This window comes from Schistocerca serialis, chromosome 4 (assembly GCF_023864345.2).
Source record: "Schistocerca serialis cubense isolate TAMUIC-IGC-003099 chromosome 4, iqSchSeri2.2, whole genome shotgun sequence".
Taxonomy (NCBI): domain Eukaryota; kingdom Metazoa; phylum Arthropoda; class Insecta; order Orthoptera; family Acrididae; genus Schistocerca; species Schistocerca serialis.
The window spans coordinates 769,232,853-769,247,907 of record NC_064641.1 but is presented as its reverse complement, the minus strand read 5'-3'; positions in this window follow the sequence as shown (position 1 = coordinate 769,247,907).

Here is a 15,055-nt window from a genome sequence, read left to right as displayed (position 1 = left end):
CACTCTTCTGTCAACCTTCACGTACTAGGAGAATGTCAAACTACGAACTCCAGGAAAACGTGTGTGGAACTCTTCACTTTCTTTCGTAGTTCAAAACTGGCAGCTTTTAAGTGAGTTCTAGGGTGCACATAACATTTTCCTCACTGTCAGTTCCCTCGGATGACAGTATGACAGCTCAAGGACCTGTCCGAAACACTCTCTGTTGCAACCGAAAAATTACGGGCCACGAAAGTGACACAGGGAGTTGTGCAGGCGACTTATAGCCACTGTTATCTTCCACGACGAAATCGTCTTTTTGCCTCACACAAACTCGACTTCGCTGGGTGGTTTCCCGAAACGCCAGTCCTCATCGGAACTGAAGCCACCAGAGACGTCAAGAAGATGGCCGTGATGGTGATGGTGGTGGTGAGGTGGGGATGGGGAAGGGGGGGGGGCAAGGGGAGCATTTCTCCCCTCCTGTAATCTGGAGCACAGACTTTGTATTCATTAGGGTACAGAATTTCGCGCATTTATGGAAGTGAAAATGTGTCGCAGCACAAAACGAAACCAAATTGAATTTCCTGCAGACGAGGTTCTATTTATCTTTTCTCTGGAACTTAAGTAGTTTTTGTAGGCCACTTTGAGATGAAGGATGGCGCACGAAAAACCGCCCCTAGTGCTAGGGTAGTCATTGTCGCTCACCAGTTATCATCTGTTGTTTCGATGCTGTTGCGACTACGTTTGTATTGTCAGTACGAAAACCGTTGCGACTTGGTTAAGGCATGCGAAGTAAATATCTCAGCGAGATGTATCGTCTTCGAGAAAGAACCGCAATAGTCGAGTCGTAGATGTTTACTAGTTCATTTAGGGAAACGCGAGGCATTTTTGTGTTTCCATACCAGCAAAAAGCTGTATATAGAATTTGGTGACAAAGTAGCGTACCATAGGGGCAGTTGCAAAGGCAAAACAGAATCGACCCTGTCAATTCGTACGCCTACTGTGACTGCAGATATTCGAACACGAACGGAGTCCAAAGAAGTCGACACGTAAATTGTTGCATCAAATGAACGTTTCGCATAGGTCTGGTAAAAGGGTTTTACACCGATCAGTCAAACGCAAGTAGTCAAGAAAGATTTACGGAAGGAAAGGCTGTCTGCAAACTATTGTGGCCGCTGTGTTTGCCGGACTTTTAGCTGTGGGGCAGCCTGAAGGGAAAAGTGTACGCAAATAGCCCAATAACGCTAGAGGACTTGAAGGACAATTTTCGCGATGAAATTTTGAAAACTGATGCGGCAAAGTTGCGCAAAGTATGTATTGACATGTCAGGGCGCGAGTAAAAGTCTTGAAGCACAAGGTCACTTTCAGCACCTTATGTAACGCAATGTAAAAGACAAGGTAAGGTCAGTAAATATATCTTATTTCTTTATTATCTAATCATTACATGTTCATCTGTTTGTTGTAACTGCTCGTGGGGGGCAACAATTCGCTCATAATTGGCGAGCAGTCTGTACTCGACACCAGTTCTTCGTGCGCCTCCCTGTATTATAGCTGCAGTTACGAACAATGGTGGTCGAGTTTAGCCATATTCTGCGCACATACGTCACGTATTCGCCAACAGCCAATGAGCATTCAGTAGTGTTCTGAGCGCTCTGCTGTGAATTCAAAATGGTTCAAATGACTCTGAGTACAATGGGACTTAACATCTGAGGTCATCAGTCCCCTAGAACTTAGAACTATTTAAACCTAACTAACCTAAGGACATCACACACATCCATGCCCGAGGCAGGATTCGAACCTGCGACCGTAGCGGTCACGAGACGGAACACATTTAATATCACTTTCGTACGTTTTTCTTAAATAACTCAAAACCCCTTCCAGCTACAGTGTGTCGCAGTACAAAATGTAAACTACATTAAATTTCCTATTCATTTTGTCTCTAAGACTAATAGTTTGTGCGAAGGAAGCGCAAGAATATTGAAAATCTCGTGCGACGCGCATGCTCTGTAGCTTAGGTAGTTTTTGTAGGCCAATTTGAGGTAGTTTCCCGACTTGACAGACCGCAAGTGTCCGGTACCAAATTGTTCGTCACAAATTCCTCTACACTACTGTGGTACGTTGTGAACAATGACAATGTTTGAACAATACAGAAAAAATAACAATGTGCATTAAATGTGTTGTATCTCGGAAACAATTCCGAATAGGGCGAACGTCCATATGAAGCTTTTTGTTCAGAATCACCAATACTATCACCCTTCAAAGCATGTACCATTCCTGCTGACTCCCCCTGTATATCTGGGCCTTGTTTGGTTGTCAGGCTGTTCGCGGTAAATTATATCGTGTTGTTGGCGCGGAGGCGGTTTTGACTCTGCCCGGAAGTCAGAGTGGGTACGAATCTGCGCAGAAAATTGTCGAAATAGAGTCTGCAATATTTTCTTTGTCGCGTCCTCGTACAGCTCTTATTGAACTGCAAACAGGTACTCCTCCAACACCTTCACGCATAGATTCCAACGCTAGTTCACAGTAAGAAATAAACATGGCTGCAGTAACAAGCCCAACATTCGTCCTGAAAGCCCACAAAGACAATCCCCTCCCTTCGCTGCACAACTTAGTCACACCTTGGCAGGTTTGTACCATAATGCGCCAAACTGGGTAGACAAGCTCCGCCTTGGTTTAGTCCTAGGTTTTAAGAGAGTCGATTCCACTGGTTAGTTTGAGGATTGTTTTAGAATGTTATATTGCTGGTCATGGGCACCACTTCAAAAAATGCTTTTGTCCATCTTCAGTTATGCCAGTCTCACATATAAACATACACTCATGCTCATAAATTAAGGATAATTGCAGAATTTGGTGCCACACAGCGTGACACTACATACAACTGGCGGTAATAGCATACACACATAAGGAACACACACGACACAGATCTGTAAGTCCACGGTATTGGTGATAAGTTGAGAAAACCGTCCCGAAACAAAAATGCTACAAAACGCCACTGTTTCTGTAGTGTTGGCAGAAGAAAAATGGATCAAATGGCTCTGAGCACTATGGGACGCAACTGCTGAGGTCATTAGTCCCCTAGAACTTAGAACTAGTTAAACCTAACTAACCTAAGACATCACAAACATCCATGCCCGAGGCAGGGTTCGAACCTGCGACCGTAGCGGTCTTGCGGTTCCAGACTGCAGCGCCTTTAACCGCACGGCCACTTCGGCCGGCGTTGGCAGAAGAGCCAACACTGTTTTTCTAGAGGAGGCCGAAATGCACGCGTTTAATTACACGCTGACTGGCGTGAGGTCTGGAACAGGACAATATCTTGAGAATTGTAAATAAAGTACGTAGATGATGTAATACTTAACTTTAATCCACAATTGTAGAACATCTCTCGTTACGGTACATGCTGCATAATATTAATTATCAATTGAACACGGCGCCTTGCTAGGTCGTAGCAAATGTAGCTGAAGGCTATGCTAACTATCGTCTCGGCAAATGAGAGCGTATTTGTCAGTGAACTGTTGTTAGCTACGTCGGCTGTACAACTGGGGCGAGTGCTAGTACGTCTCTCTAGACCTGCCGTGTGGTGGCGCTCGGTCTGCTATCACTGACAGTGGCGACACGCGGGTCCGACGTATACTAGCGGACCGCGGCCGATTTAAAGGCTACCACCTAGCAAGTGTGGTGTCTGGCGGTGACACCACAGTTTCCTGCGCATGTACTGCGACATCAATATGGGATATGATCGCCATGCACACGTACACAGGCCGTACAACTGGCTGACATACTCTGGATCAGGTGGTCGAGCAGCTGCTGGGGTATAGCCTCCCATTCATGCATCAGTGCCTGTCGGAGCTCCTGAAGTGTCCTAGGGATTTGAACACGTGCAGCGATACGTCGACCGAGTGCATCCCAGACGTGCTCGATGGGATTTAGGTCTGGAAAACAGGGAGGCCACTCCATTCGCTTGATATCTTCTGTTTCAAGGTGCTCCTCCACGATGGAAACTCGGTGAGGCCGTCCGTTATCATCCATCAGGAGGAAGGTGGGACTCCTTGCACTCCTGAAAAGGCGGACAAAATGGTTCAAATGGCTCTGAGCACTATGGGACTTAACAGCTGTGGTCATCAGTCCCCTAGAACTTAGAACTACTTAAACCTAACTAACCTAAGGACATCACACACATCCATGCCCGAGGCAGGATTCGAACCTGCGACCGTAGCAGTCGCGTGGTTCCGGACTGCGCGCCTAGAACCGCGATACCACCGCGGCCGGCAAAAGGCGGACATATTGGTGCAAAATGACGTCCCAATACACCTGGCCTGTTACAGTTCCTCTGTCAAAGACATGCAGGGGTGTGCGTGCACCAATCATAATCCTATCCCACACCAACAAACCACGACCTCCATACAGGTCCTTTTCAAAGACATTAAGGGGTTGGTACCTGGTTCCTGGTTCACGCCAGGTGAAAACCCGCCGAGAATAACTGTTCCGACTATACCTGGACTCGGCCGTGAACCTGGGACCACTGTTCCAAAGACCATGTACTGTGTTCTTGACACCAGGCTTTACGGGCTCTCTTGTGACCAGCGGTCAGTGGAATGTACATTGCAGGTCTCCGGGCGAATAAACCATGTCTGTTCAGTCGTCTGTGGACTGTGTGTCTTCAGACAACTGTTCCAGTGGCTTCGGTAAGGTCCCAAGCAAGGCTAACTCCAGTACTCCGTGGCCGTCTGCGTGCACTGATGGTGAGATATCGGTCTTGTGTTTTACACCGTGGACGTCCCGTAGTGGTGCGCCTGCACACGTTTCCTGTCAGCTAGAATCGTTGCCATAATCTTGAGATCACACTTTGTGACACACGGAGGGCCCGTGCTACAACCTGCTGTGTATGACCAGCCTCCAGTCGCCCTAGTATTCTACCCCTCATCACGTATTCAATATGTGTTTGTGAGCCATTTTCACCACACAGTCACCATTAGAACGTCTGAAAACGTCTGCACACTTACTCGCTGCCCCGTACTCTGACATGCACCAACGCACATCTGCGTATGTGGACTGCTGCCAGCCCCACCGTGCGACGACGGCAGGTGAGATGCACCGCATGGTCATACCCCGAAGTGATTTAAACCCGCAAACCGCCCACCATGTATCGGCATTGTCCTTAATTTATGAGCATGAGTGTAGATGGCATGAAAATAATACAGTGAGTCTATTAACATCATTTTTAACGGTTCCGTGCCACAGTTGCTAAAAACGGAATCTTTTTAGCATTGCTTCTTTGTCCGTCTGTCTGTCTGTCCGACTATTAAAACCCTTTGTTATTAGGAAGAGGCAGATGTATCAAGCTGGAATACTGAGGTCCCTTGACGGTGTAAAACTTTCAGACTTCTAAGCCAATGCAATCAAAAGATACGGCCATTTATGTCACATATTTTGAAATTTGCAAACTCACTGATCAAAAGCTATAGGATACTTCCCGTTGACCTGCAATGTTGAAATTTGGCAAAATTCCGAAAATTGATTATTTATTATTATATCACACGAAAAAAATATTTCTTTTGTCAGTTGTTATCTGAAGTCAAATCTGAAATTAAACAAATCAGTAGTTCTGCATTCAGGCTGATTGGGTCGCAATGGTAAACGTCAAACGTTAGGCAAGGAATGACTTTATTGCTCTTATGACTAGTCTGCAAATGCTGGTTTCACATAAATTTTAAAACGTCATATCTACGCACACTAATCGCTCCTGGATATCTGATGATGGATAAATTCCGAAACGCATCATAGGAGCAATAAAGTTATTTTTTGCCTGATGTTTGACTTTTACAATTGCTACCCATCCAGCCTGTATTGAGAGCTACTGATTATTATTATTATTATAATAATAGTCGTCTGCCTCCTGCATGACTTTATGTCACATTCATATTGTTGAAATTACAACATTCTCTAAGGAACCCCCAATGCCGGCCGGAGTGGCCGAGCGGTTCTAGGCGCTTCAGGCTGGAACCGCGCGACCGCTACGGTTGCAGGTTCGAATCTTGCCTCGGGCATGGATGTGTGTGATGTCCTTAGGTTAGTTAGGTTTAAATAGTTCTAAGTTCTAGGAGACTGATGACCTCAGACGTTAAGTCCCATAGTGCTCAGTGCCATTTGAACCATTTTTGAACCCCCAATGCACGAGTCCCACTCGAACCTGGCCTTTTTTTTTTTTTCTCGGACGTGTCCGTACAGCCATCTCAACACTGGAAGTTTATACCACAGTTTATTTTGACAACTCATGGTGTACATTAGTTTAAGTCGTAACCTAATGCAAAGTAACATAGGCTTAACAAAAGACAGATGCCGACATAAAACAAATTTTACATCCACAGCATAATGAAACGAGTAAACAAGACGAAAATATAACAAGATACAGTATTATAGCACAAAAATCCTACTGGTAACACGATGCGAGACGACAAATCGCCTTTGGTATACATCTGGGATTTTCCCAATTCAATCCATATTAATGATTACGTATCTACATTAGTACGTCATGTAAGAATGGTTTTGAAAGCTCCAGATAGAGAACTGAATATTTGTGCCGTACCATCTGAGCCGTGGTAAAAGTTGCTGTTTTTAAGAGCGCGCCGCAGCGCATTGTGTGAAGCAGTCGCCCTCCGTTTCTGGCGGTGGCGCCGCTGTGGCAATCGCAGCTTTGGTGTCTCCCTCTGGTGGAAAAGGGGAAAGGTTGCCTATTCACGTGCATTTAAGGGGCGCTGTAAGCTCACCAGAAGGTCAGTTGGTCAGCCGGGGCAGTGTGGGGCAGTCAGTGTCAATCTGTCGTCCGGAGTGCTAGCATGTGTTAGGCCGTCGTCAGTCTGGTCGAGTTTGCTCAGGCAATGGTCATTGGCGGTTGGATCGATCGGTTGGTCGGTCGCTCACTGAGACACAAGATGCCTTGTCCGTCTTGAGCGTCGGCGCATGTGAGGTCGCCACGTCAGTCCAGTGGCCCGCGCCGTACAGCGAGGGGTAGTGGCTTCGCGGCCAACACGAGAGCAACAGGAGCCAACAACCCACGACATCGGTCTGGCCGGTGCGAGCTGCGACGCCGTGAGACGGGAGGTCGGCGCGCCTTCCTGCGTCCGTTGAAGCGGCTGGCAGCGGACGGTTCGGGAGAGCGTTGGGGGTGCTGCGCCAGATCTTCGCCAGACATCGCAGTTTATTAGAAGTTATGTAATTCGTGATATGTTGTTTCATTTACTTGTTAAATTCTATTTGTTTTCTTGGTCAGCCTCTCGTCCCCAACTCGCTCGTCTGTCTCTCGTCCGCATTTGTTAGGCAGTTAGTGTCTATCTGTCTGTCGGTCTGCCGTACGTTAATAGCTGCGTTTGTCACGTTTGTCGGATTCGGTGTATTAACGAATTTATTGCTTGAAGTGTAACGGCCGAACTCCTGAAATCTGTTTTTATCTTGCGTATCATCTTGGGAGCCGGTATATGCGTAATGTAGAGCATGTTTGGCCAACCTTGTATATTTTATGTAAGACTGAATTTCATGGGTTTTTATTTAAAGGGTCATTTTAGTATATAAAGTTGCCACCCTTCCACCGTAGGAGCTTTTTTTAAAAAATCGAGTTGCACCTTCGGTGGCAAGTTAATCTTTTGATGTTAGTATTGTTAGTATTTTGTACCATTTCCATCCCTCCTACGGGGTGCATAGTTTATGTGCTTGTTCGTGTTGTTAAAAATTTTTAGTTTAAAGTAATCTGGTGTGTTGTAGATTTGCACCAGTGTAGTCTTTCAGAGGTTGTTGTGAGTGATCGTGACTACGGCCGTGTCAAAAGGGAGCGGCAAGGTTCTCAGCCTGAAAGCTCATACAGTCAAAAATTTGTCCTTTCTGTCTCTGAATAAATTGTAACTTGATATTTAGAGGGTGCTATCTGATTATAATTTTAAATCTGCTTCTAAAAAAAATAAAGGTTTTAGGAATAAAATTTCCATTTGTTGAAATAAATTTGATTTGTTTTCATCAGTTAGCCACTGGCAACTACGTCCACACTCACATAGTGTGATTATATGTGTTGATGTTCTTGATGAATCGCTAGTAAATAAAGTTAATTCTTAAGAAAAAGTTTTGTAAGTAAATTCACGGTTCACCATCGATACAGAATATGAGAAAAGTATACAAGAACCAGATTTGAGTATTGTAGCCAAATGTACATCAGTATAAAGGCATGGATATCTTAGGAAAATTAAAATCGTCAGATGGGAAAGTTGTGCACAGTGTATGTGCTATAGTATGAGATGGAATACAATGGCAAAAGCAGTCAAACTGTATTGCAATTGATTTCAATAGTATTATACATAACAAGATATCATCGATTCAGGTGATAGAAGGCGGAACTCGGTATAAAGGCATTGGATCTGTGCGGTGTTAGTATGTGTGTACATGCCTTTAGTGACAGTGTGTATTGTGTATATAAATCACATCTGTGAAACAGACATGCGGAAAACAGTTATGATGTGATGAAAAAGCAAAAATGAACTTTTCAAATACAGTAATTTACAATTTCGTTAGATTCGCAGATGATATGGACAGAATGGAAACTGTGGACAGTGTAGAAAATTATCTGAGGCATCTAAACTGTAACTTTTGCGCACATGAGCCAGAGACTCTGAGAAATACATAGATGTCGCAAGCAAAGGGCAACACATAATATAATCAATGTTCTTCAGTATGACGATTCCAATACAAGTGAAGTAATGCAGTGGGTGCTTCTATCCAGGTCGCTGGTCTTGACGCTTCCGTAAAACTGGGCGAACTCGGCGCGACAATCGGGAGCGACGCTTATGTTCTTTTCGCCTAGAGGCCACTGCTGTCGCGTTGTCGTCCTAGAGAGGGGTCAGTCACCGTGCTATTGGCTGTCGTCTTTTTCACAGTCCTCTCTGCTCTAACATTCCCGACTGGCGTGCCGGCGCTTTACCTTACGCCGGAACACTCAAAACAGTAATGAGCGAACAGTCGACCAGCTTCGCCGTTTGTGAGATAATCGTTACTAGGTGCCAGGCCATAACACTCTGCCCTTTATCAAAGTCGCTTACGCCGGTGAATTTCCCCATTTGCGGCCCGTATCGTCGCTAGAATGTTTCCCCCTTTGTCTCTGCTCCGTTTATATACTTTTCTTGCCGCGTCACATGTCCGCAACGCCGCTAGGTGACATTCAATCTTGCGGTGGGCGGTAATGATGTTTTGGCTCATCGCTGTAAGTGTTCTGTACAAGTCCCCTTGGCCACACGGACGAGGTCAAAGCGACAATTAATTTCACGCCATGAATTCTGAAGCATGCTCCAGAAACGCACATCTACAACTCTGTAACTTTTTTCGTCAAAGGAAGCACATACCCATTTTTCTGCAATAGAAAGAAATCCATGGATGTCAGGTCGGGAGGTCGAGTGGCCAAGGGTGGAAACAGCATCGTCATGTCCAATACGACCAAACCAGTGCCTTGGAGTCAGTTGATTTAAAATTGTGCAGCAGCTCACGACTTACTGCGCTTGCACGACGATCGAAATATTGAACTTTCTTTTACATTCTCTGTAATTCTTATCGGTGTATCGCTAAGTGTTAAATAGTTATAGCCGTTTCTAATTGCTATAATTTACTTTGAACTGTCCTGCTGGTTGTACACAGAGGTTAGTTTGATTTCTAATTTACTTTCCTAATATTCGCTTTCACCTTTTTCCTTTAACTTTTATCATTTGACCTGATCATTACTTGATGACAAGACGTGACCGGAAATAATGAGTGATGTGGGCTGAAATATCTATACAGTGTCCCTACATATTATAAAAATGGATGTATGTATGAGGTCTGTTCAAAAAATTCCGAAACTTTGTCCACAAAATTTTTCTACCCTTACCTTTTACTTATTGTGTATGGTCTTCTTCCAAATACTCTCCTCCACAATTGATACACTGCTCCCAACGCTGTTTCCACTCCCGGAAGCAGTCTTGGTATGACTCTTTCCAGATAGCGTGAAGCACCGTCTGCTAATTTTCTTTTATCTCGTCTATCGTTGCAAATCTTCGTCCTTACCACAGGATTTTCAACTTTGGAAATTAAAAAAGTTTGCAAGCGTCAGATCTGGAGAGTACAGAAGATGAGACAGAACAGTGATTTCGTTTTTTGTGCAATTGTCACGCACCAACGGGGATGAATGTGTGGTTGCGTCATCATGATGCAAGAGCCATGAATTGTCTCGCCAAATTTTCCTTCTTATATTTCTCGCAGGCGTCGCAACTCGTCCCGATAGTACCATCGATTAACAGTTTGTCCCTGTGGCGTGAATTCGTGATGAACTAATCCTTCAAAGTCAAAGAAAGAAAACTACCAGTATGGCATTTGACCTGACGGGGTTTTTTGGGTCTTGGCGAAGCTTCCCGCCCCGTTGTGAAGACTGAACCTTGGTCTCAACAAAGTAACCGTGGATCCACATCTCAACACCAGTTACGTTTTTCTTAGGGAACATCTCGTTCTCATTTGCACGATACAAAAGCTCTTCAAAGATTGCGGGGCGAAGATCTTTCTTGTCTCGGCGCATGAGCCATGGGACGAAACTGGTGGCAACATGATGCTTTCCAAGATGCTGTGTCAGGATTTCATGACATGTTACATTCTTCTTCAACCTCTCGGACAGTCTTCGACTGGCACGCACAATTTCTTTGACGTTCCTGACATGAGCGTCGTCGGTAGACGTCGAAGGGTGTCCTGAACGAGGGTCGTCTTTAACCTCCATCCGGCCATTTTTAAACCGGATGACCCATTCGTAACGTCGAGTGCGGTTTGAGCACTCATCACCGTAGTCTTCCTGCCTCACTTGGGTGTGTCTCTGTAAATGTTTTCCTGAGTTTCACTCAAAATTTAATACAAACGCTTGCTCCTCTAACTCGGCTATCTCGAAATTCGCAAACTGCGAGACACGGAACAGTAACTAATAGACATACAACAATGAAACTTCCGGCAGTTACACATTAAACGCAGATGTGTGCAGGGATACCAACCGCATTTCGCCCCTCTACGCAACAGAAATCCTCCACGTACAACGAACTCAGCCTTTAATTTGATGCTCAACAACTATCCTCCAATAAAATTTTTGTTCAAATTGTCCAATCCTCAGATGCTGCACGTTTTATAGTGGAGAATCGAGGTCTTTCGAAAATTGTGAAATTTTAGTAACCTTGGCTTTTTCGATTGAACGGTTAGTTCAGGAGAAATTTGTAAAGAACCAGGAAAAGTCAGAAATTTTGGTCGATTTCTTTTCGTCACGACTAAGCTTCATTCTGAAATCGGGGAAAACTCAGATCATTCATACCAGAGGCTTATTTGGGTGATCAAAACAGTTTCCAGAATTCCACTAACTAAAGCAGAATTCTAATTGTCTTGGCCTATCTGTAAAGTAACGTGCAACAATATTTCGCACCAGTTCGAAAGTTGGTGTGCGAACATAGAAGCACTCGATTTGTTTGTTGTCTATAAGAGTGTCGAAGTGAGCAAACGTGATGTTGTGGACTGGCAAGACAGCCAATCCACTATGACAGGTAGCCGAAAGGCACGCGTTTAAGCTCACGCCGGATGGCGTGAGGTGTGGAACAGGACAAGGTCTTTATAGTAGCAAAAATAGTACGTAGCTTCTGGAATACTTAACTTTAATCCATAATTGGTGAACATCGGTCTGACGGTACATGCATCACAAGATAAATAGCAATTGATAATGGCGCCTTGCTAGGTCGTAGCAAATGACGTAGCTGAAGGCTATGCTAACTATCGTCTCGGCAAATGAGAGCGCAATTTGTCAGTGAACCATCGCCAGCAAAGTCGGCTGTACAACTGAGGCGAGTGCTAGGACGTCTCTCTACACCTGCCGTGTGGCGGCGCTCGGTCTGCAATCACTGACAGTGGCGACACGCGGGTCCGACGTATACTACCGGACCGCGGCCGACTTAAAGGCTACCACCTAGCAAGTGTGGTGTCTGGCGGTGACACCACACGTGACAACAATGATTTACTTTCATGTGATAGGTACATTTGCGACCAGAGCTATGGTTCATAGAAAATAATAGGGTGTACGCAGAAAACGAAATCTGGAAAAGGACATTCTCACTGCTATAATCTTAATTGAAGATATGCAGTAGTAACCCATTTGTATTTTGCTTAACTTGTTAAGACATCTAACCTTTTTCGAAGCTTCATCGCGTGTTAATCACGGACAACAACTTGCCATCTGTCGTATTCTAATTACGGTCATTATAAATATTGCTTCTCACGTTCCGTAACTCTGGTTGTATAAGTATCGCATTTATCAAATTAATAGCTGTCTCACTGTACTGGCGAACCTCAGCTAAGTATTAGCATAGACATCTGAGTGTTATTTTAACCTACATTAATGGATCTCTTGAACCCTTCCACTAAAACATCGCAAGCGCTTTGTCATGTGAGAGATATTGATGAGAACTGCACTTCAAGGAGATACGTCAAACTTCTTTATGAATCATCACGAGGCAAAAACTAAAGGGTGATTGCCTGTCTGGGTGTAAAAGTATACAGTTTTTCGTATTCGTATGGGTCTTAGCAATTCTCAGACGAATTGTTTTTAAACGATATATTCAAAATATCCTAAATATATTCAAATGTATCCAGCATTAATTCCCGAGTTAAGTTTCGGAAGCAGTTCGCTTACCTAACAAATCGGCCAGGTGCGAGTGGACCCGCGCACTGAGTTTTCCGTACAAACTTAATTATGAATACGGATAGTTCATTCATCCCTGAATTCGAGGATCTCATGATTTTTGGCTGTTGTCGATATCGATATGGCAAGATATCTGTCCTGGGAATTCTAAGACCGTATCAAAACTTCTACAGTGGATCCTGATACTAGCCCGGACATACAAGAAGATTTAGTAAAATATTTTTTTATTTACGTCCTAAAATTTACATTTGCCTGCAGAAATATTTTTCTATCATGCATTTGACGGATGATGGATGCAATATGGGTTCTAATGGCAAACAGATATTTTTCCTGTAGTATAATTACAATTAAACAATTTTCGGATCTTTTCCTTTGCTTGTACTGTGAAGCCTTGCTTCTGGTCAAATTTCATGATTCTAGGTCAACGGGAAGTAACACCATAGACTGTGTGAGTGAGTGTGCGATTATCGAAATATGTGACATGAATGGCCGTAACTTTTGATTGCATTGACATAGACTCTTAAATTATTGACACTGCCAAGAAACTATAGACCTTAGTATGTGACATAAATTTCAACTTGATACATCAACGAGTTCCTGAGAAAAATGGATTTTAACAGACGGTTAGACAGAGAGTCAGATAACAAGCGGCAGAAAATATTTTTCATGTGATATAACTACATATCAATAATTTTCGATTATTTTTCCTTTACTTGCCAAATTTCGTGTCTAGGTGAAGGGAATGTACAGTACAGATTTTAATGAGGATGCCCGCCGGAGTGGCCGAGCGGTTCTACGCGCTTCAGCCTGGAACCGCGCGACCGTTACGGTCGCAGGTTCGAATCCTGCCTCGGGCATGGATGTGTGTGATGTCCTTAGGTTAGTTAGGTTTAAGTAGTTCTAGAGGACTGATGACCTCCCCTGTTAGGTCACATAGTGCTCAGAGCCATTTGAACCATTTGAATTTTTTATGAGTGTTTTTGCGGGTGGCGTAATATATGACATGAATGACCGTATTCTCTGATTGCGTAGACTTAGGGGATCAAATGTTTTACACCACCAAGGGGCTACAGACTTTAGTATGTGACATATATTTGAAGTTTATTTGCCTGTCCGTTCCTGAGAAAAAAGGAGACTTAACATATAGACAGACTGGCAGACTCACGGATAAATAAAATGAGTAAAAAATTTCCTCGTGTGATACAATTACAAATTAACAATTTTCAGATTTTTTCCTTTAGTTTCAAGTTGAAACCTTGCTTCTTGCCAAATTTTATGATTCTAGGTCAAAGGGAAGTATCCTATAAGTTTTGATTAGTGAGTTTGCGAGTGTCAAAATATGTGACGTGAAATGCATTATCTTTTGATTGCATTAACGTAGAAGCTTTAATCTTTTACACCGTCAAGGCACCGTAGACCTTAGTATTTGACATAAATTATAGCTTAATACCTCTACACGTTCCTGAGGAAAAGGGTCGGTCGCACGGACAGACAGACGGGCCGACGGACAACAAAGCGATCATACAAGAGCTCAGAGTTTGTTGACTGAGGTTCGGAGCCATAAAACGAAAACGAGCGGCAAGCGCGCTTTCACTTTTTCATGCTATTTTTTTCCTTGTGGAATGCAAATGTAGGAGTGTTGCACTCACTTACACCAGCTCACTTTCATCCATTTCGCGGCCATAGTGTGGCTCTGTAAACATTTGTGACTCGAAAGAATTAGCGCAAACATAGCCGGGCAACAGTGGCTGCCATTCATGCGTCCGAAACTCGTGTGGCCGAACTTTAAGTGTCTCATTTCCTAATCTAACTCCCTCAGCATCACCCGATTTAATTCGACTACATTCCATTATCCTCGTTTTGCTTTTGTTTATGTCCATCTTATACCCTCCTTTCAAGACACTGTCCATTCCGTTCAACTGCTCTTCCAGGTCCCTCGCTGTCTCTGACAATTACAAGGTCATCGGCAAACCTCAAAGTTATTTTTCTTCTCCATGGATTTTAATTGCTACTCCGAATTTTTCTTTTGTTTCCTTTACTGCTTGCTCAATATACAGATTGAATAAGACTGGGGACAGCCTACAAATCTGTCTCACCCCCTTCTCAACCACTGTTTCCCGTTCATGCCCCCTCTAAACTTATAACTGCCATCTGGTTTCTGTACAAACTGTAAATAGCCTTTCGCACCCTGTATTTTACCCCTGCCACCTTCAGAATTTGAAAGCGAGTATTCCATTGTCAAACGCTTTCTCTAAGTCTACAAATGCTAGAAACGTAGGTTTGCCTTTCCATAAACTATCTTCTAAGATAAGTCGTAGGGTCAGTATTGCCTCGCGTGTTCCATTTCTAGGGAATACA